This window comes from Lutra lutra, unplaced genomic scaffold, assembly GCF_902655055.1.
Source record: "Lutra lutra unplaced genomic scaffold, mLutLut1.2, whole genome shotgun sequence".
Lineage (NCBI taxonomy): Eukaryota > Metazoa > Chordata > Mammalia > Carnivora > Mustelidae > Lutra > Lutra lutra.
Window position 1 is genome coordinate 1,601,438 of NW_025923848.1, and position 8,088 is coordinate 1,609,525.

General features: G+C 50.1%; 1 pseudogene; it reads left to right on the forward strand.

Moving 5' to 3' along the window:
- The first annotated feature begins 5,740 nt into the window (after positions 1–5,740).
- LOC125092722 (uncharacterized) lies at positions 5,741–7,578 on the forward strand (annotated as a pseudogene).
- The last annotated feature ends 510 nt before the right edge of the window (positions 7,579–8,088 follow it).

Sequence of the window (8,088 nt, forward strand, 5' to 3'; positions counted from 1 at the left end):
CATCCCAGGACTCTATGATCAGGTCCTGAGCTGAATGCAGAAGCTTCAATGTCTGAGGAGCTCGGTAACCTTGGTAAAGTCACTTTGTGCTTCTGAGGGACAAACAGTGTTTGATTTCTCTTTCCATGAACATCTGAACATGTACATGCCAGAGGGGAGAGACAATATCCTTGATGCTGAGAGCCTGCAGTGAGTTTATACCATTAACGGACACCATATTTAGACGGGCACTGAGAAAACATCACCACCATTCCTTCGCAATGGATGGTCATGAGCATTTTCCAGGAGGTCATTCTGTCTATGGAAAATGGCTTTGTAATGAGTTGCTGAAGAAAATGGTCTTCTGACATTTGACATTCCAAGCCAGAGCCTTCTCTGGAGCTCATTTTCTCCATCGCTGGATCTTAAATACAATGACTGCATCCCATCTAGCTTGCTTATGACACCCAGGGCATAGAGATATGTGCACATGGTGTGCACAGAGTGCTGGGATCCTCACTGGGTTTCCCTTTCTCCAACTGCAGGAGCAGCAACCAGATATGTCCCATATACGTGTGTTCCCATCACTCACTTTAGCGGGATAGATCTAGCTGAAGAACAAGGTAGGGCTTTCTCTCCTCCTTTGGTCTGGAGAGCTTCCCCAATTCTGAGTTCCTGATGGGAACAGAGGCTGGGGTGAACTGAACAAGCAGCGTGTCCTGTAGAAAATCAAACCCTGTACTACAGTCCCTGCAAACCACTAGGTGATTCAGGTGGTGTGCCTGGTGCATCTGAGGTTTGGGGCTTGTTCTTGTATGGATCGATGTGATGGGACTGGGCATGTGGGTGTGTTGACTGGGTGTCTTTCATCAGAAGACATCTCCCACTTAATGAAGTTCAGTGCACATGTCAAAGTTTCAAAGCCAAACCTCCTTCATCCCTGCTGTGCACACCCCCCTAGGACACCACATTCCACGCTAACCACAGTTCTACTTGGAGTGCTGCTTAGGATTCCCTTTCCTCAGACAGGAATGGGAAGAAAGGAAGAGGCTGACATCTGTCCTAGCTGGGGACATTTCTCAGACATGGTCAAAACACAAAAGAATCAGAAGTTACTTTAGTCTACCAAAACATTATCACCAACCTTACAAAAGCACTCATCTTGAATGCACAGAGGGAAGGCTCACTGGCAAATGAAAACTGCCAGGAAAGCTTCATCATTAGCTTGGGGCCTGATCAAACTTCCTGACAATCTGCTACACGGCCAGATTAGAGAGTGCCCTTCTCTCACCTGGCCTCAGTTCTCTCATGAACTTGCTGGTTCTGGTTGTGGGGGGGGGGTGCTGGGAAAATGGCTCCCGCTGACTCGAAGGACACACCCACATGCCACAGGAAAGGAAGACTGGGAAGAATCAGCACTTTGTGGATGGGGACTCTGTTGGAATGCACAGATGTCAGTATGTAGAAATCCTGTCAGGAAATCCTTTGGTTTTCCTGACCATGCATGACTCAGGAACAAATGTAAACCTCTAGGGTACTTGTGCTTGCATTGAATGCAACCCTGCCAAACAGTGTTCTTCTGAAGAAATACAATCTCCTGGAAGAGGGGAGAGATAGGTAGGAGCAGCAAAAAACGGTCTCAACAATGACCACGACACAGTTGCTGCTTGGAAGAACTTGCCTGTCAGTACAACGGAGTGTGCATATTAGTGTTTACCCTTTTTCGGGTTTAAGAGGTCACACTGTTTCAATTCCCTGTAGCTAAAGTTCAGAGTCAATGTTTCTCTCTCTACTCCTGCTCCTTGCCCTGACCTCTGTTGATGCAGCAGCAGCTTTCTCAGTCCATACCCATGTAACCCAAGGTCTCCATACACTCCCATGAATGCCCACCCCAAGCTAAAATCCCTGAGCTCTTCCTGCCAAGCCCCACCAGTGGAATGGCCATTTGTGTATCTCTCCCTAGCTTTGCTGGATGGAGAGGCGGGTGAACATTCCACAGGAATGACAGAGAAAGACGCCCCATTTTTCACCAGGGTGGTACATTAGCTATTCTTTGTGGGAGACACAAAAGTCTTCTGGCTTTTTTAATCAAGGTCACATACAAAAATCTCAGCATGCACAATTGACAGGGTAGGGAGAAGTTTGAGTGAGCATCTGTTACCAAGTTCTACCTAATCCCAAAGGCAGTGCAGTGGGCCGGGGACAACCATAGCAGGATCACCTACCATCTGGAGGGCAGAGATCTTTGGTACAGGTAGCAGCTATTCCCTCCTTGCCAACTATTTTGTCCAGTGGGACCTGGAACGTGGGACCTGTAGGAAGACTGGGCGCATTTGGGCAGGACTCATTTTGCTCTCTTCATACTTTGGGGCTCACGGGCCTCTGGCACACTTCCCCATCTGGTTTTCTCCCATCCCACAGGGAACAAAAGAGCCATGCAAACAGGACAAAGCCTGATTTGATGTTCATACTATTTTCCTTTCTGAAATCACAGATGTCCCTGCTGGAAGGGGATGGCGGTAAGTGTTCTAGACTCTAGAGTCACTCACTTGTTTGCAACAACCTGGAAAAGGGGAAAGGTGGGGCTTTCTCACAGGCTCCATGATTAGGACCATCCTGATTCCAGGTCCTGTGGGACTGAGAATAAGGGTCGGAATAGAACAATCCTGATTCCAGGTCCTGTGGGACTGAGAATAATGGTCGGAATAACAGAAACGGATTTTCTGGGGAACAACCCATGGCCTCATGGCCCTGTCCCCGGAAACTACTCCGCTGCTCTTAGGTGGTGCAGATTTGGTGGCAGGGAGTATGTGTGCCTTGATGATGGACTATTTCACAGCTACTCCAGGCCCTGTAGCTCCAACAGGAGGCAGAGTTTCTATTCATGTTCTTGCTCCACTCCAGGACCTTTCATCCTCCATCCAGAAAGGGCCAACTGCAGCTCAGTCCAGACTGATTAGCTCCCCACCGCCACACACTTGTCTGCACGTACATGCCAAGTAAACCTCCCTGAGCGATTCCCAAAGAGCCCTGCCGGGGTCCTGACACTCTCTGTGTGTATCTACCTAGATCCCCTGGCAAGCCTGTGTGATGGCCTTGAAGTGGACAGCACAGAGGGAGAGGCCCCATTTTTCACCAAGGTCGTAAGTTAGCCTTTCTTCATGTGAGGTACAGTAACCCTTGTTTCTCTTATTCTTGAAATCAGATCCAAACACCTCAGCACGTACAACATCCGTATTGGGAAGATTATTGAGGGAACGTCTGTTAGCCATGGAGACCACATTCCAAAGACCCTGCAGGAAACAGCAGGTTCAGTTAATGTCTACAGGGTAGTGAGCTTTTTCATGGGTGCTACTGACACCACCTTGCCACCCAATGGACCCAGGGAATGCAACCTCTAGGTGGATTCCATATCACTGCCCATGACCCTGCCCATCACCAAGAGAAAAAAAGAGCTGTGCACACAGGACGAGACATGACTTGATGTTCATCATGTTTTCTTTTCTGAAATCGCAGGTGGCCCTGCTGGAAAGGGAGAGTGGTAAGTATGCTGTGCTCTAGAGTCAGTCATTGGTTTGGAGCAACCTGGACAATGGGCAAGGTGGGGCTTCCTTGCAGGCTCCATCTTGAGAACCACCCAGAATCCAGATCCTGTTGCAATGAGACTAAGGGTCATGTTCCGGACCGAGACCAGAGGCCTCGTGACCCTGCCCCAGGAAGCTAACGTGCTGTTCTTCAGTGCTGTAGGATTGTGTAATGGGCAGGAGGTGTGTTTACATGGGAATCCATGTGCTGTGGTTCTCAGGGTTGGTGTGTCTGTTAGGTGGGTGAATGGTATGTTCTCAAACGTGTCTGGTCCCCTCAACATGGCGATTAATGGTGTCCACGTTCTCAGAGAAGTTTCACATCTACATTATGTCATGAACGTCAATTCAGGTGAAAACTTTTCATCACCTACAATTGAAATAGGTGTTCTTTCCTTGAAAATACACATAAATTCCCCTAGAAAACAAATCCCATCGCTAACTAGGAAGGGATAGACTGTGCCCAAAGACATAAGTGTGTTTTTTCCAATCTGTGTAACTGAATCAGTGTCCATGGGTCTTTCCCATCAAGGTAGGTCTTGGGCATGAATGGTCACAGTACCTCCCTCTTGACACTACACTCACACATATGTCTCTGTATCAGAGGCCCCATGATGCATTTTTCCAACCTCATTGGAAGCACTGAGTACTGGGGCACACTCCTCCCTTCTGTAGGTGGCTTCCAGGACAGCTTTGTGCAACAGCCCGTTCAGGGAGGACCTGAGAAAGGGGCAGTGGCCAGGAACAGATGGGGCCAACTCACTCCATTTTTCTCCGTGGAGATCTACCATTTCCCTGCAGACACTGTATCTAAGAATGCAACTGACCTTCTTCCAGGGGAAATTACACACCCACCACTGGTCCTAGCTGAGGTTCTCAGAGGTGGGCCCAAAAGGTGTCTTATCAAAGGGGGAATGAGGTTGTCTTCAGGGACTGAGCATCACTGGGGGGACAGGGGCCCCCTCCATGCAGGAACGAAGGGTGCTCTGTGCATTGCAAGGTGGCAAAAGAGTACCTCAAGCCTCAACGGGTGTGACAGGACAATCAACACACATCTTGCTTGCCATCTGTCCTTGCAAGAGGGGCTTTTTTTATTCGGAAGGTTTGGACCAATAGAGAAGTCAAGGGAGTTTGGGGCCTGGGAAAGGAAACAGCGAAATCAGGGTTTTAGGGTTCTTTGGCAGCAAACAAGACTTTCTCTCGTGAGAAACACGTTTTTGAACAGAATCTGATTTTCTGCCATCTCTTTTCCTCACTCGCATCTGCAAGATCCACAGGAATACCTTTCATTGCTCTCTGAGGACACTCAAGAGGCTGTTCCCGGTTAGTTGCACCATTCTGCATTCCACTAATTGCATAGAGAGTCTCAAATTTTCTGCATCTTTCCGACAAGGGTTTTGGGCTTGAATTTCTGGTTTGGGTCCTCGCTATCCTAGCAGACAATGCCACAGCTCAGTGTCCTTTGGATTCACATTGCCCTCATGATGTGTTATGTTGAGCATCTATTCATATGTCTGTTTGGCCAGTCATTTTTTCCCTTTGCAGCACAATCTATTCAAGTGTTTTTCTCGATTCTTTCATTTGGCGAAATCCCATTCTTCTTTCCTTGTTTTACTTTTGTTTGTTGTTTTTCTGTTTTGTCACTGACCTGGATCCTTAAACCTCCATCTCTTGGGCTTCCTCTCTCAACTGTCCATAAGCACCTCTTCCCAGACCTGGTCATGGTCATGACTTGGCAGGCCAAACCACCCTCTCCTGTGCAAAAGAACCAGGACACTACATTCTATTGGGAGCCAGGACATGGAAGACAGGTAAACTCGCTCCCTCATAACGTCCACTACCAAACCTTCCTGGTTCTGTCCAAGCTTCTGTACCTTCAAGGGGACTCTCAGAGCTGGAGAAGTCCTTACCCTGCTTTGATGACGCTCAGCCTGGAGGATCTAATCCCTGGCACACACTCAGGTTTTGCATCTGAACTGCTGGGTATCCCTTCTCAGCCCTTTCCTATCATCACCCTGATCCCTCACCACTGAGTCTGGGAAGCAGCCCTGGATCGCAAAGCAGGCAGTAGGACTGGAATCGGTAGGGCACAGCTCACCATTCTGGAGGGGCCTCAGGAAGGGAGGCTGGGCCTGGGTGTCCCCACTTGTTTCTCTGCTGCCTGGGAGTCTGTGCTCATGCCCTGTTCTGCTCTTGCTTTCAACTCTCAAGAAGCTTCCCTTCTGTGGACTTGACAGAAACAACAAGGAAAGCAGAAGATGAGAAGGACTTGGGAACATGGTGAGTTAGGCATGAAAGGGACAGGCAAACATGGATACATGTTCTCCCACATTGCCCTGATTTTGTTGTGGGCACCTTGGGAAACCACACAAAACCCGGGGTGCTGCCCTAGCCTCTGACCACAAAGAGGAGAGGAGAGGAAGGTCACAGTCCCTGCAGGCATTAGGAAGCCTGAGAACATCCCTCAGGGAACCTCCACCTGATTTGTGCAACTCCCTGTGGTGGTTGGGTGCTGTCATCCAGGAGCTGCTGATCTTGAAGGGAGTGCACTGGCTTCCTGGAGGGACTGGACCACAGGTATCCCATGCACTGTGCTCTTCTGGAAAAGGACCCCACGCCCCGTTGATCCCTCACTCTGCACAACCCAAGCCTTTCTCTCCCACCCTGTAAAAATCAGCAGAACGGCTTGCTCCTGAACAACACTAGTCGGGAAGAGACAGTGGTGGGGTGGCCCCATCTCCCACTTCATGCACCTGAGAAATGAGCAAATAAGACAGGCCCCCAGGCTCATAGGAGCAGGACAGCTCACCTTACCCAGTGCTGCATCTTTGTTGGCACAGAGTAGGCACCATTCTCCAGCTGAGTCATGTACGCTGGCTATTCCTGTAAGACCTGACCAACACCTCCAGTCCCCCAAGCCTCCAAGATGCCTTGAGGGAGGTAGCAGGTCCCCTCATGGTCCATGTCACTATGTGAGTTTGATATTCTAGAGACTCTCCTTAATCCCTTAATCTGCAGGGAAGACCCATCACTGAAAGGCCACCCTGCCTGCTTCCACCTTGCCGACCAACTGCACACAGCGTGGGGCCCATACAAACTCACTTCCCATGGGAGTCGGGAGCACGCCTTCTCTGTCATGCCACCTGCAACACTCGTGTAGGCAAAGGCTCCCCCCACAGAGAAGGGCATGTCGAGGGCTCTCAGAGAGGCTGGAGAAGGGACAGCCCACCAGGAGGAGGACCTGACAGTAATGGAGGAAGACGGTCAGGGAAGGGACCTGAGTGACCCTGGGAGTGTAGCCTTCATTCAGCCCCAGGGGGCCCATGGGTAACTTCCCTTTCTTCATGACACACATGGGTCCTACAGGGAAACCTCTACCTCAACACCTCAGAAGACATATCCCACAAAACCCCACAGGCCTCTGGTAAGACCTGCCCCAGGCCACATGCCACTCGCTATCTCATACCACTCCACATGCTGTCTCCACAGCTCCACCACATAACAGTATGCCCACGACCCCAAGGCACCAGAGTCTCCAGAGGTGCTCAGACAAAGGGAGTCAGGAAGGCCCTGGGGCTCCTCTTATGGCTTTGATTTGGGGCTGGAGGAAGACTCGGCATGAGAACACAAGGAAACACACCTGCAGGAATGGCTCTCTTGCACCTGACCTCCGCAGGCCAAACAAAGAGAACACTTCTGTGCAACCCACCAGAAGAAGGCACTGGAACCCCAAGGATGAGACAAGAGGACCCTGTGAGTCGGCCACAACACCCAGAGTTGACTGCACAAGCCCTGCTGATGACCGACACTTGGAGCACGAGGCAACGATCTGGTCCTACAATAGTTCATTGTCTGGTGAGACTGGGCCCCCATGGGACTGGGGGGCACAGCAGCCTTCTGGTCTTTCTCCTGTCTGATTCAAGGGCTTCTCCTTTTCCCGATGTCCCTCCAGTCCCCAGAAACCATGGAGAGCATGACAGATGAAGGAAGAAGCAGGATGGCTAGGGCCCCTTAACCACCCTGGAATTGACTCGAGGGACAGCAGCCACCCCAGCTGTATTCCCCCAGGGTGCCACCCCTGAACCACCTCTGTTGCTTCCACGCAAATGACCATGACCAATGCTGGGCTCATCACTGGCAGTGGCCTCACAAAATGGGCCCTGCTCAGTCCATGTGTTTTGCAGCAGCAACAGGTGTAGGGAGGAGAGATTGTACCTAATCTGATCTTGACTTCTGGAGAACCCATACACCCTGGCAGAGGAAATAGGACCCCAATCACCACGCTGCACCCTGGGGAAAACATGGGCCTTAAGGACGGCAATGCTAGACACCTAGGGCTTACAGAAATTAGATCCAACATTCCTTTGGTGGGAATACTAGTTGATGCAGCCAATTTGGAGAACAGTGTGGAGATTCCTTAAGAAATTAAAAATAGAGTTTCCCTATGACCTACAATTGAACTAGAGGGTATTTACCAAAAAGATACAGATGTAATGAAAAGAAAGGCCATCTGTACCCCAATATT